This window comes from Mustela nivalis, assembly GCF_964662115.1.
Source record: "Mustela nivalis genome assembly, chromosome: 16".
NCBI lineage: Eukaryota > Metazoa > Chordata > Mammalia > Carnivora > Mustelidae > Mustela > Mustela nivalis.
In genome coordinates this window covers 29,609,749-29,620,193 of record NC_139035.1, presented here as the reverse complement: position 1 = coordinate 29,620,193, position 10,445 = coordinate 29,609,749, and the positions used below count along the sequence as shown (strand labels likewise).

The 10,445-nt window shown below is 55.2% G+C and overlaps 2 long non-coding RNA genes across 2 annotated transcripts; one reads left to right on the top strand and one right to left on the bottom strand.

Annotated features, from left to right (window-relative positions):
- Positions 1 to 1,066: 1,066 nt before the first annotated feature.
- Positions 1,067 to 2,353, bottom strand: LOC309850500. Its single transcript, XR_014304284.1, has 2 exons — positions 1,864 to 2,353; positions 1,067 to 1,354 (listed from the first exon to the last, which is right to left on the bottom strand). It is a non-coding gene; the product is annotated as an uncharacterized lncRNA (long non-coding RNA).
- A 189-nt stretch (positions 2,354 to 2,542) lies between these two features.
- On the top strand, positions 2,543 to 9,082 carry LOC309850199. Its single transcript, XR_014304130.1, has 3 exons — positions 2,543 to 2,974; positions 8,654 to 8,774; positions 8,947 to 9,082. It is a non-coding gene; the product is annotated as an uncharacterized lncRNA (long non-coding RNA).
- The last annotated feature ends 1,363 nt before the right edge of the window (positions 9,083 to 10,445 follow it).

Below are 10,445 nucleotides of genomic sequence, written 5' to 3'. Positions count from 1 at the left end.
TTGCTTTGTCTGGCCATGAGCTCAGGAGGGTTTCGTGATGAGTTTCACCTTCTGTCGATGAGATATGAGTTGTTTTTAAATGTTTATTGCTTGGGGTGCCTGGGTGGCTCAGATCGTTGTCTGCCTTCGGCTCAGGTCATGATCCCAGGATCTTGGGATCAAGCCCCTAATGGGGCTCCTTGCTCAGCAGGGAGCCTGCTTCTCCCTCTGCCTGCTGCTCCCCCTCCTTGTGTACGCACGCTCTCTCTCTCTCTCTCTCTCTCTCTTTCTCAAATAAATAAATGAAAAAGATCTATAAATGTTTATTACTCCCAGTGCCCATATGCCAAATGTTAGAAATTCTGAATCCACTTTGTTAATATTTAATGACATCCCGAGCTCTTCTCTCAGCTCAGCCGCTGCTGGTGCGGGGCCAGGGTAGTAGTGTTCATGTTTCTTTCAAAGAGCCCATTAGGACTCCTGGTGGGCTCCATCGGTGAAGCGTCTGCTTTGGGTTCAGGTCATGATCCCGGACTCCTGGGATGGAGTCCCACTTCAGGCTCCTCTCCCTCTCCCTCTGCCTTTAATAAATAAATAAAATCTTGGGATGCCTGGGTGGCTCAGTTGGTTAAGCGGCTACCTTCGGCTCAGGTCATGATCTCAGCGTCCTGGGATCGAGTCCCACATCGGGCTCCTTGCTCAGCGGGGAGCCTGCTTCTCCCTCTGCCTTTGCCTGCCATTCTGTCTGCCTGTGCTTGCTCTCGCTTCTCTCTCTATGACAAATAAATAAAATAAAAAATCTTTTAAAAATAAATAAGGGGCGCCTGGGTGGCTCAGTGGGTTAAGCCGCTGCCTTCGGCTCAGGTCATGATCTCAGGGTCCTGGGATCGAGTCCCGCATCGGGCTCTCTGCTCAGCAGAGAGCCTGCTTCCCTCTCTCTCTCTCTGCCTGCCTCTCCACTCTCTCTGCCTGCCTCTCCATCTACTTGTGATTTCTCTCTGTCAAATAAATAAAAATCTTAAAAAAAAAAAAAGTTTAAAAATAAATAAATAAATAAAATCTTAAAAAAATGAGAGAGTGGTTTCTCTTTTTTTCCATTTTATTTTTTTATTTTTTTCATCATTTAAAAAATTTTTTTATAAACATATAATGTATTTTTGAGAGAGTGGTTTCTAATCGGCAGGCAAGAATGGTGGAGCAGGGGCTCGCCTCACGAGCTCACTGTGGATGGACACACAAGGCAGGCTCACACGTGAGGACAGAAGTCCACGTGTCTGGGCCCCCCAGCTCAGGAGCCCTGCCAGAACCTCCTGGTGGTGAGCCCACAAAACCGAAAGCAGAGGGGCTGGGAGCTCTTCCGCTGTTTGTCAGGCACCTGAACAAGCTCAGAGAGAATAAAACAACATCTGAGCCCTTTGTTTTCTGTTTCAAGTTTTTAAACAGGAAGAACAGGAACAGGAAGAAAGAACAGGAGGGAAAAAGGCTCCATTGGCAAGAGAATTACCCAGCAGGGCCTGGGGCACCTCTTTAATTCCAAGGCTCCCTGGAGGAGGGGTGGGCCCCCATCAGGGTGAACGTGAACCCGCAGAGCCCCGGGGTGGGGGGAGGGGCCGCTGTCGGGGTGCGCCGGTTGGGCTCCGCGGGGGGGGGGGGGGGGGGGAGCGGCAGAAGGGCCCCCCTTGGCCAACAGACCTCCCATGTCATTGTTTTAGTGGCCTTTGTGTCCCTGGCCTGGGATAGGCCAATAAAGATGTGTTGGGTGGATAAGGAACAAACACATGCCGGGACAAAAAAGACTGAGAAAGAGTGAGAAAGAGGAGGCAAATGCGCCCCCCCCGCCCCCCCCCCCCCCGGGAGGCTGGGCCCTGCTTCGATGACACAGACATCCCAGCTCAGTGAGGAACGAGGAACGGGACAGTGAGCGACCGCCCAAGTCACTGCGCATCACCTTGCCTGGGAAGGGGTGATGGAGACCTGGCGGAGGGCAGGGCAGCCCAGAGAAGTGCTCGGGTGGAGGCAGGCAGGTGCCTTCACAGAGATACTCGGGCCCGGAGACCGAGCAGGGACTGAAGGGATCGCAGGGACACGGGAGCCACCTTCACCCACACCTGCCCACCGTCCCCATGCAGGAGGAACGCTGGGCCTCAGAAAGGTGCCAGGGACCGGGAGACCAGCCAGCCACGGCTCAAGCCCCACCTGGGTCCCAAAGAGACGTGATGGGCTTCAGACGCGCTTCTGTGGTTCCCTGAGATCCACGATGTGTGGATCTGGGCCCGCGCTCTGCCCTCTGGGCTCCGGGAGGAGCCCCGCTGGCGCAGCGGGTGGGTGGGTGGCAGGCCCGGCTGAGAGCTGACTGCAGGGGTGGGGAGGCCTCGCTCTGACCTCACTTCCTGGGGTGTAAGGTCGTTGCAGGCCCTGCACGTGAGCAGGAAGTGGGCAGGGCCTGCCGTTTTGCCTGGTGGTTCATGAAAGAAGAAACAGACAAGTCATAACCTCTGCGGTTTGGTTTATGTTGCAACATGGAAACCAGGAAGTTCTCTTAGCGAAGGCTGAGGTGCCAACCTCGGGGGGCCCGGGCTTGTCTGCTGGAGGCCGAGAGGGGGGCCGGCCTTTGTCCTGCACGGGAAGCAGCAGGTCCTGGCACAGAAACGTGCCCCCAAACGTAACCATGTCATCACAATGGGCCCATCAGACATAATTTACAAGAACGGTATTTTTTTTTTAAACACAAAAGGAGTTTGGTTCTCTCTAAAAACCGACGGCCCCTCCCTGAGCTTGACACGAGTGAGAAGCAGCTAGAGTCAGTGGGTGACGGGAGCAGGGAACACACTGACGCCCTTGGGTGGGGTCACAGGGCGTCCCAGCGGGCAGAGCCAACCTGGCCTTCTACATCTGTGGATCTGGTGGGTCTTGAAACCCTGTTGGCATCAGATAGATGGTCAGGAGTCCCCACCTGGATAAGCAAGTGCTCACTGCCAGAAAGTTCCACCTGCAGGTAGGCCCGGGAAGCCATGGGGAGGGGCCAGAATTTCAGCAGTGATTTGCCGGTTAAGGACAGAAGTACCGATGCTTGGTGACCTGAAGCATCGTAGTGGAGCCGCAGGAGGACACAGCCTCTGACATTCCCACTGGAGGCCCGCCCCCCCCCCCCCGCCCCGAGGCTCAGGCTCCCAAGGCTTCAGGGACCACGGGGAGTGAGGAAGCCAGCCTCCCTGCAGCTCTCGGCCACGGGCCACCTGTCCGAGCAGGACTGGGAGTGGTCTGTCTGCTCATCGTTGGCCAATGCTGCTCCTCCTGAGTGTCACCTTGTTCCAAAAGACGAGACCCTATTAACCACATTTCCAAGTGCACCCCAACATGGCCCCCACTGCTGCTGCCATGTCCCCGGCACCCCAGGAACATTGGGGGGCACCCCCAGGGTGATCATCAGAAGCACTTGGATCTTCATTTGGGGTTTAAAATAAATACGCATTTCCTGGGGCAGGGAGGCAGCCGGAAGTCCCAGTAGGTGGGGCTCTCAGGGTCTGGGGCAGGTGGGCTCCAGAGGCCACAAGGGGAGCTCCACCAAGGGCCGGCTGCCTCTACCCAGCTGTCGGGGTGTGTCCCGAAACCTGGTCCTCTGGCTCTGTTTGGCTTCTGAGAACAAGGACACCTGTCAGGGCGGGGGGTGCTGGGGGTGTGGCACGATCACACAAGGCCCCATGTCCTCCCAGAAGGACAACGCCCTGTTCATGGGGTGAGAGGGAAGTTTTCACACGGCAGGAGGGGAGGACATCTGCAGAGACCCGTAGTCCCCGGCCTTCGGCTGCTGCTGAAGGGACCTCCTGGTGGAGCTGGGGAGCGAGTCCCAAGTCCTGCCCAGAGAGGAGCAGGTATTTCTGTCCCGGGGCCCTTGCTGTCCCCCAGGGGCCCCCACCTGGGCTGCACTTGACTTGGGAGGACATCCTGACCAGCAGTTCCTGCCGTGTTTGGGAAAAGGCCTCTTCCCGGGTACAGACCCTGTAAATTAAAAGGTTCATGTCAGAGACACTTTTAATAATGCCAGATGTTGTTGCCAGCAAGACAATACGTTACAGTCGGCATCCTTGAGGGACGGCATGGCAGGCTCTCGGCCCAGTCCTGACGTCCTGAGCCTGCGGTGAGCCCACTGCCCTTGGGACACCAGGGAAGGGGATCACAGGTTCTTGTAGGTCGATGGTGGACAAAGGTCCCCTCATTCAGGCCAGTGTGTTCAAGCACCTGGCTATGGCCAAGTGGGAGAGACCAACAGGATAGCGGGCTACAAAGGGACCCAGCAGACGGTGGGGAGGCCAGTCCCTAAGAGCAGGACCTCTGGCTGCCTGAGCCTCCCTCTTGTGCAAAATAGAGAGAAAATAAAACAGTTCCGGGGGGCAGGAGGCCTGGAGCAGATTGGATCTCTGTGCCCATCCCTCTCCCAGAGTCCTGGCCTGGTTGTCCATGGTGCCTTGAGCAGGATTCAGGGCATTGGGGCAGACTCCTAGCATAGCAGCACCCAGAAGGGGAACCCTGAGATTGCCCACCTCTCTGCCCTTCACTGGCTTCATCCCCCTCCCCACCCCTCTGTGCACTCAACTCTAGTCACTCCAGCTTCCTTGCTATGGGCTTCTACCTCAGGGCCTTTGCACATGCTGCCCTCTCTGCTAGAACAGTTCGCAGACACTGTGTCGCTCTCTCCCTCTCTTTGTCAGGTCTTGCCACCATGTCACCATCTTGGTAAGACCTTTCTTGACCACTCTTAAAAAACACAGCTCACCACCAACCCCAGACTTCCTTTCCTTTCCTCTTCAGCACTTCGCATCAGACACATATGTCACTCCTTTCACCTTCCTCTGCTGTCTGGACCTAGAAGAAGAGCTCCCACAGGGCAGGTGGGTTGTCTGTTTTCCCACCCCTAGAGCAGTGCCAGGGGGCATAGCAGGGGCTCCCTAAATTCTAGGGGAGAGAATGGCTATAGAGACTCGGCTTGGTAGAAGAAGCCACAGACTGCCCCTTCCTTCACAAGGACAGAGGTGTCTGTGGGGTAATCAGATGCCCCGTGAACGGCAGCGTGGCAACAGGAGCATCCCCTTGACACCCACTGGCAGCCAAGCCCCTGCGCAGGCTGGTTACCTCCTTCCACAAGGACCGAGCAACTTCACCAGGTGGCCCTCTGGAGATAAGCCTTTGAGACTCTGTGTTCTGGCAGAACCTAGCTCCTGGAAGCTTCATTTAACTTTTCAGAAAACTTTCTAAGAACCATGCTTGTCAGAAACCCTCGGACTTTGCTGTGTCGCCACCTGTCAGACTTGGTCGGGGAGAACAGGAGACCCAGTGGGCGGCTGGGAGAAGATGCCAGGCAGAGCCCCAGGCGCGCGTTCCCTCCGGGGTCCAGGAGCTCGGTGCAGGCTTCCGGTGCCACATGGCGCGTGGTGCCCCATGTGTGTCCATGACAGGTGTGTGCCCCCCACCCCGCACCCTACCAGGAAGGCGGGCTCAGTGCCTGCTCCAGCCAACTGGGTCCCTTACAAGGATGAGACAGGGCACCATGGGTGCCAGAGGGGTGCAGGGCAGCCCAGGGGATGGACCTTGTCCTCTGAAGCCTCGATTTCCTTAATCAGTACAATAGGAATGCGCTTCTCCCACCCATGTTGGGCGCAGCCTGATTCACAGCAGCCCTCATTCATGACGTGCCCATGACAGGCGAGCAGACGAACAAGATGTGGCTTACTGCATGTCTCCGACGAAACATTCTGCAGTCTTACAGAAGGAAATCCTGACACCTGCTACCCTGTGGACGAGCCTGGAGGGCATTACGCCAAGCGCAGAAAGCAGCCACAAGAAGCCAAATGCATCATTCCCTTCTCTGAGGTCCCTAGAATAGCCAAATTCATAGAAACAGAAAGTGGACTGGTAGGTGCCTGGGGTAGGGGGATGTGTACCAGGGACATTACTGCTGAATGATTGCACAGTCTGTGGTCTGAGAAGGTGGAATGTTCTGCTGATGGGCGCACAAAAATTTGAATGTGCAGAATGCCTCCGAACTGGGCACCATACTTTTGTGTCTATTTCACCACCATACAATAATTTTTTAACTTCTAAAGTCAGCTGCTTGCGTGAATACGTGTCTGGGTGCATTCCGGCTACAGAATCCCTCGGCTGGGGCGCTGTGAGGTACTTACGTGAGGGAGGCGTATGATGTAGTGGGCAAGATCGTACGTTCTGGAGACACAGTTCCCACATGGAGACCCCCGAATTCTCGTCAGGCAGCCATGTAATCTTTGGAAAGTCAGCGCCTCCAGTGACACACAGCAAATCCTCCAGATAAGGGCTCACTCTTGTGAACTGTTGCAGAGTGGGCAGAAAAGCACGCCGGACTCTGCAGGGAAAGTTGCTCCCCACCAGGGATTAGGGGTCCGTGGTCTTACTAAAGCCAGCCTGTCTACGACCTGACATTTCCCACCCCGTGACTCAGCTGGAGTGATGGAGATGTCTGCAGAACAGTGCAAGTGTCTGCTGCCCCCCACCCCAACCCACAGGCCACCCTTACAGCGAGTCTCGGGAGATCAGAACCAGACCAGTGTGCCAAGTGCTCCACACTCCACAGGGAATTACAAGAGGTCTTTAAGCAAAAGAGTGATCCAGTTGATTATCTTTTTATTCAAGAGACCCAGAAGAGTCCCCTCCAAATCCTGGAAAAGAACAGAGATGGTGGACTCACACTTTTTGATTTCCAAACTTACTCTCCATAGTAATCAAGGCTGTGTGGTACCAGCCATGGGATAGACATATAGATCTATGGGATGGAATCAAATCCAAAAATACACCCTCACACTGACAGTCCACGATTTTTGACAGGGGCACAGATACAATCCAATAGGGAAAGGACAGTCTTTGCAAGAAATGGTGCTGGGATAGCTGGATATTCACATGCGAGAGAATGAAGTTAGACCCCTACCTCACACCATATAAAAAATTAGCTCCAAATGGAGCAAAGACCTAAGTGTAAGAACTGGAATGATGAATCTTAGAGGGAAATACATGCATAAATTTTGTGAGGTCGGATTGGGCAATGGTTTCTTAGATATGATACTAAGCGCATCAACAACCAAAGGAGAAACATAGCTAAACTGACTTCATCAAAATGAAAAGCTTTTGTACTTTCTAAAGGCCATTTAAGGACACTATCAAGAAGGTGAGAATAGAACCCTCATAATGGGAAAACGTTTTCCAAACCAAGCATCTACTAACAGACTTGACTTAAAAATACACAAAGAACTCTTATAATTCAATAATAAGATAATTAACCTAATTTCAAAATGGGCAAAAGATCTGGACATATGTTTCTCCAAAGAAGATCTACCAAGGGCCAACAGGCATATGGAAAAATATAACATCAGCATCAAGAAAATGCGAATCAAAATCGCCCCACTTCATACCTGCTAAGTAGAGAGGAAAGAAGGGATGGAGGAAGGAAAGAAAAGGAAAAGAAAGGAAAGGGAAGGGGAGGGAAAGAGGGAGGAAGGAAGAGACAGAGACAGAGAAATGCCAAGTGTGGACAAGGACGTGGAGAAAACGGACCCCTCGTGCTGTGTGCAGCGGGTTGTACAACAGTGCAGGCAAACACTTGTCCACAAATTTCACAGCCGTTTTCCTCACAACAGCCAACAGGCAGAAACAAGTCCTTTGGTGGAAACCAAGAGTCAGATGCTTAATGACTGAGCCACCCGGGGGCCCCAGCTACTGTATTTTTTGAAGGTGTTCTCCAGCAGGACTGGAGTAGGGAAAGCAGGAGGGTAAGAGGACAGTAAGGAGGCTGTGGGGGTCATTCAGGGTGGAAACGACAAAGGTCAGGGTCCAGGCAGTGGCGGTGAGGGTGCAGGACTGGGGGTGGGGCCCGAGGATGGAGTCTACACCCAGGCTGTCCACCTGCGGGGGCGGGGCTCAGGCTTACTGAGTACACCTGCGTGGGCGGGTCCGCGGAGTATCTCCTTTATTTCTTCTCCCCCATAACCCTGTAAGAAGGGTACAGGTTTTATGCCATGAGGCTGGGGCTTGGAGGGGTTCCGGGTTCCATCTCATCTAGGGTTCCCTCCTGCTCTCTCACGGCTCTCGGAATGTCTGCTGGGGGCTGGAGGGCAGGTGAGGGATGGCAGGGGGAGCCCGGGGGGCACGTGTGGGAGGGAGGTGGCAACCAAAGCCCCCTTTGGCTGTATTCAAACACATACAAACCCAACTGATCAAAGATACACAAATCGATCCCCTAAAAAGCAGCTCCCTGAGGAAAGCCTTCCTGTGGCTCCATAGGTCCCCCTCCCCGCACCCTCCAAGTGGGGCGCTGGGCTCTGGGGGAGCCATGTCCCCGCTGTCGGCCAGCCTCCTGCTCCCCTGTGGACCCTGAGCCTGCACAGGATCCCTCTGTCCCCCCGCTCCCCGTCAGCACAGGGAACACGCAGTGGGCTAGACTGTGAGGACCTGGGGACCGGGCAGGCCACATCCTCGGGGCGCAGGGCTCGGGGAGGATGGGCCAACGGGGCATGTGCGGCCAGGATGGAGCACAGGGGAGCGTGGGAGGGTGGGAGAGATCCGCCTACACCAAGGCTCTGGGATCCCGGTGGGCTGGGGCAGGGGGAACAGGGGCTCGGGCAAGGACCAATAAAGTCTTATTGGAACACAGTCCCCCTGCCTTGCTCGACTCTGTGTACCTGACCTCCTGCAGACTGTGGACGGTCACTCACCCCTGAGCAAGAATGAGAGGACGAGGCCTGGCTGGCTGCGGGGACTCAGCAGGGCTGGAGGTATCGGGCGTGCGGCTGGGGGTCACCTCGGTGGGGCGGGTGCCGACCGGAGCCCAGGTGGTCAGGGCCCAGGGGGCTCAGCTGTGCCGGGAAGGCAGCTAGCAGCCTCCATTCGCCCTGGCCGCCTGAGGTACTGGGTTGGAGAGTCTGAGGATGTCATTCTGCTCCGCAGGAAAGGTGTGGAGAAGGGCAGGAGGAGGTGGAGACACGAGGACCCCGTATTTTTCCCTCACTTAATGTTGAAAACAGATCAAGCTTGACTGCTGGAATTTCTTCTTGGCTGAAAAATAAAAGACGTCATCTTGGGATTTGCTCACGTCTAAAAATTCTGAGCAATTTCTTTGTTCCCTTGCTAAGGCCTAGCCCCCAGAGGCTTGTCCGGACATCTGTCCAGACATAGGCCCCTGCCGGCGCGTCCACCCTGCATCCTGAAGGAGGAAGTGTCTTTGTGCTGTGAGAGCTGCCAGGCCAACGTGGAATCCCCTCAGGGTCCTGGGGCACAGCCGGGAGTGAGCCTGGACCTTGGTTCTTCCAGACAGAGGGTGCCCTTTGGGGGTGGGTCCACAGAGCTTCTCCGGGCAGAGAATGAAGCAGGGCACCCCTGTGCCTGGCTGCGGCTGCCCAGAAACACCCCGTGGCGGGCATCTCGGAGCCCCTGGGGGGCAGTGCTTAGGGAACAGAGGGATCCGAAGGCTTGGGGTTCCCCGTGAGCCCATGGAGTGGGAAGGGGTCCCCAGAAGCCGAACATGGGTGATCTCCCTCTGGGAAATGCAGGCTTAAAGTCAGATTTGTTTAGTTTAGGAAATGGTGTTTGCTGCTTTCACATTTCAAGCATCACAGAGTGATTCTGTGGTTAGGTGAGTAATAGAGACATTGACTTTTACAATTAAAAAAAAAAAAAAGGCAATTCCTTGGAAAGAGGATGAGCAGCAGCACAGACCTAAAGGCAGCACAGCATCCCGGCTCTCCTGCATTCCTCCCATCCCCCACGGTGGGACACCCTCCTAGCGCTTACATCACCAGGTCCTGCGGAGCCCTTGCCACATGCCCAGCGCAGAGTGGACAAGTCTACCTGGGCTGTTTAGTCGTCACAACAACCTCTTGAGGTGCGCATTACTGTTGTTCCATCACCCCAGGTTTGCAGATGTGGGAGCAAGGCACAGAGAGGTTGAGTAACTCACCAGAGGTCACACAGCCAGGACCTGGAGAGCCAGGAATGTCTCCACCACTCTCCTGTGCTGCCTCTGGAACTGGGTGCCCCCCTCCCTAACACCTGACAAGTCACCAGGGAGGACATGCAGGAAGAAGGCAATGGGCCGCCAGCACACACCTGTTTATGTTCCAGTCTACACAATAACCCGTTTCCTCATCTCAACCACACCATACTCCCCGGAGGAAATCGAGCCCCAGCACATTAAGTGATAGTCCTGGGGCCTCTGCCTGGGGCCACAGCAGCTGCTGGGGACCGCTTTAGGAAGGTCTCATTTTCACCTTGGCCTTGGCAATCCCAGGGCCAGGGGGCGCTGGTGGGGGGTGGTTGTGGGGTAGAGGACCGGGGAGGGGAAGCTGCAGGCCCTATTGATGCCAGGGCACCCAAGTCACATAAGCATCAACTTCATACAAAGCCTTTCTGCTCAAGCCCTGTGTCCCACTTCTTTGGGTCCTGATCCT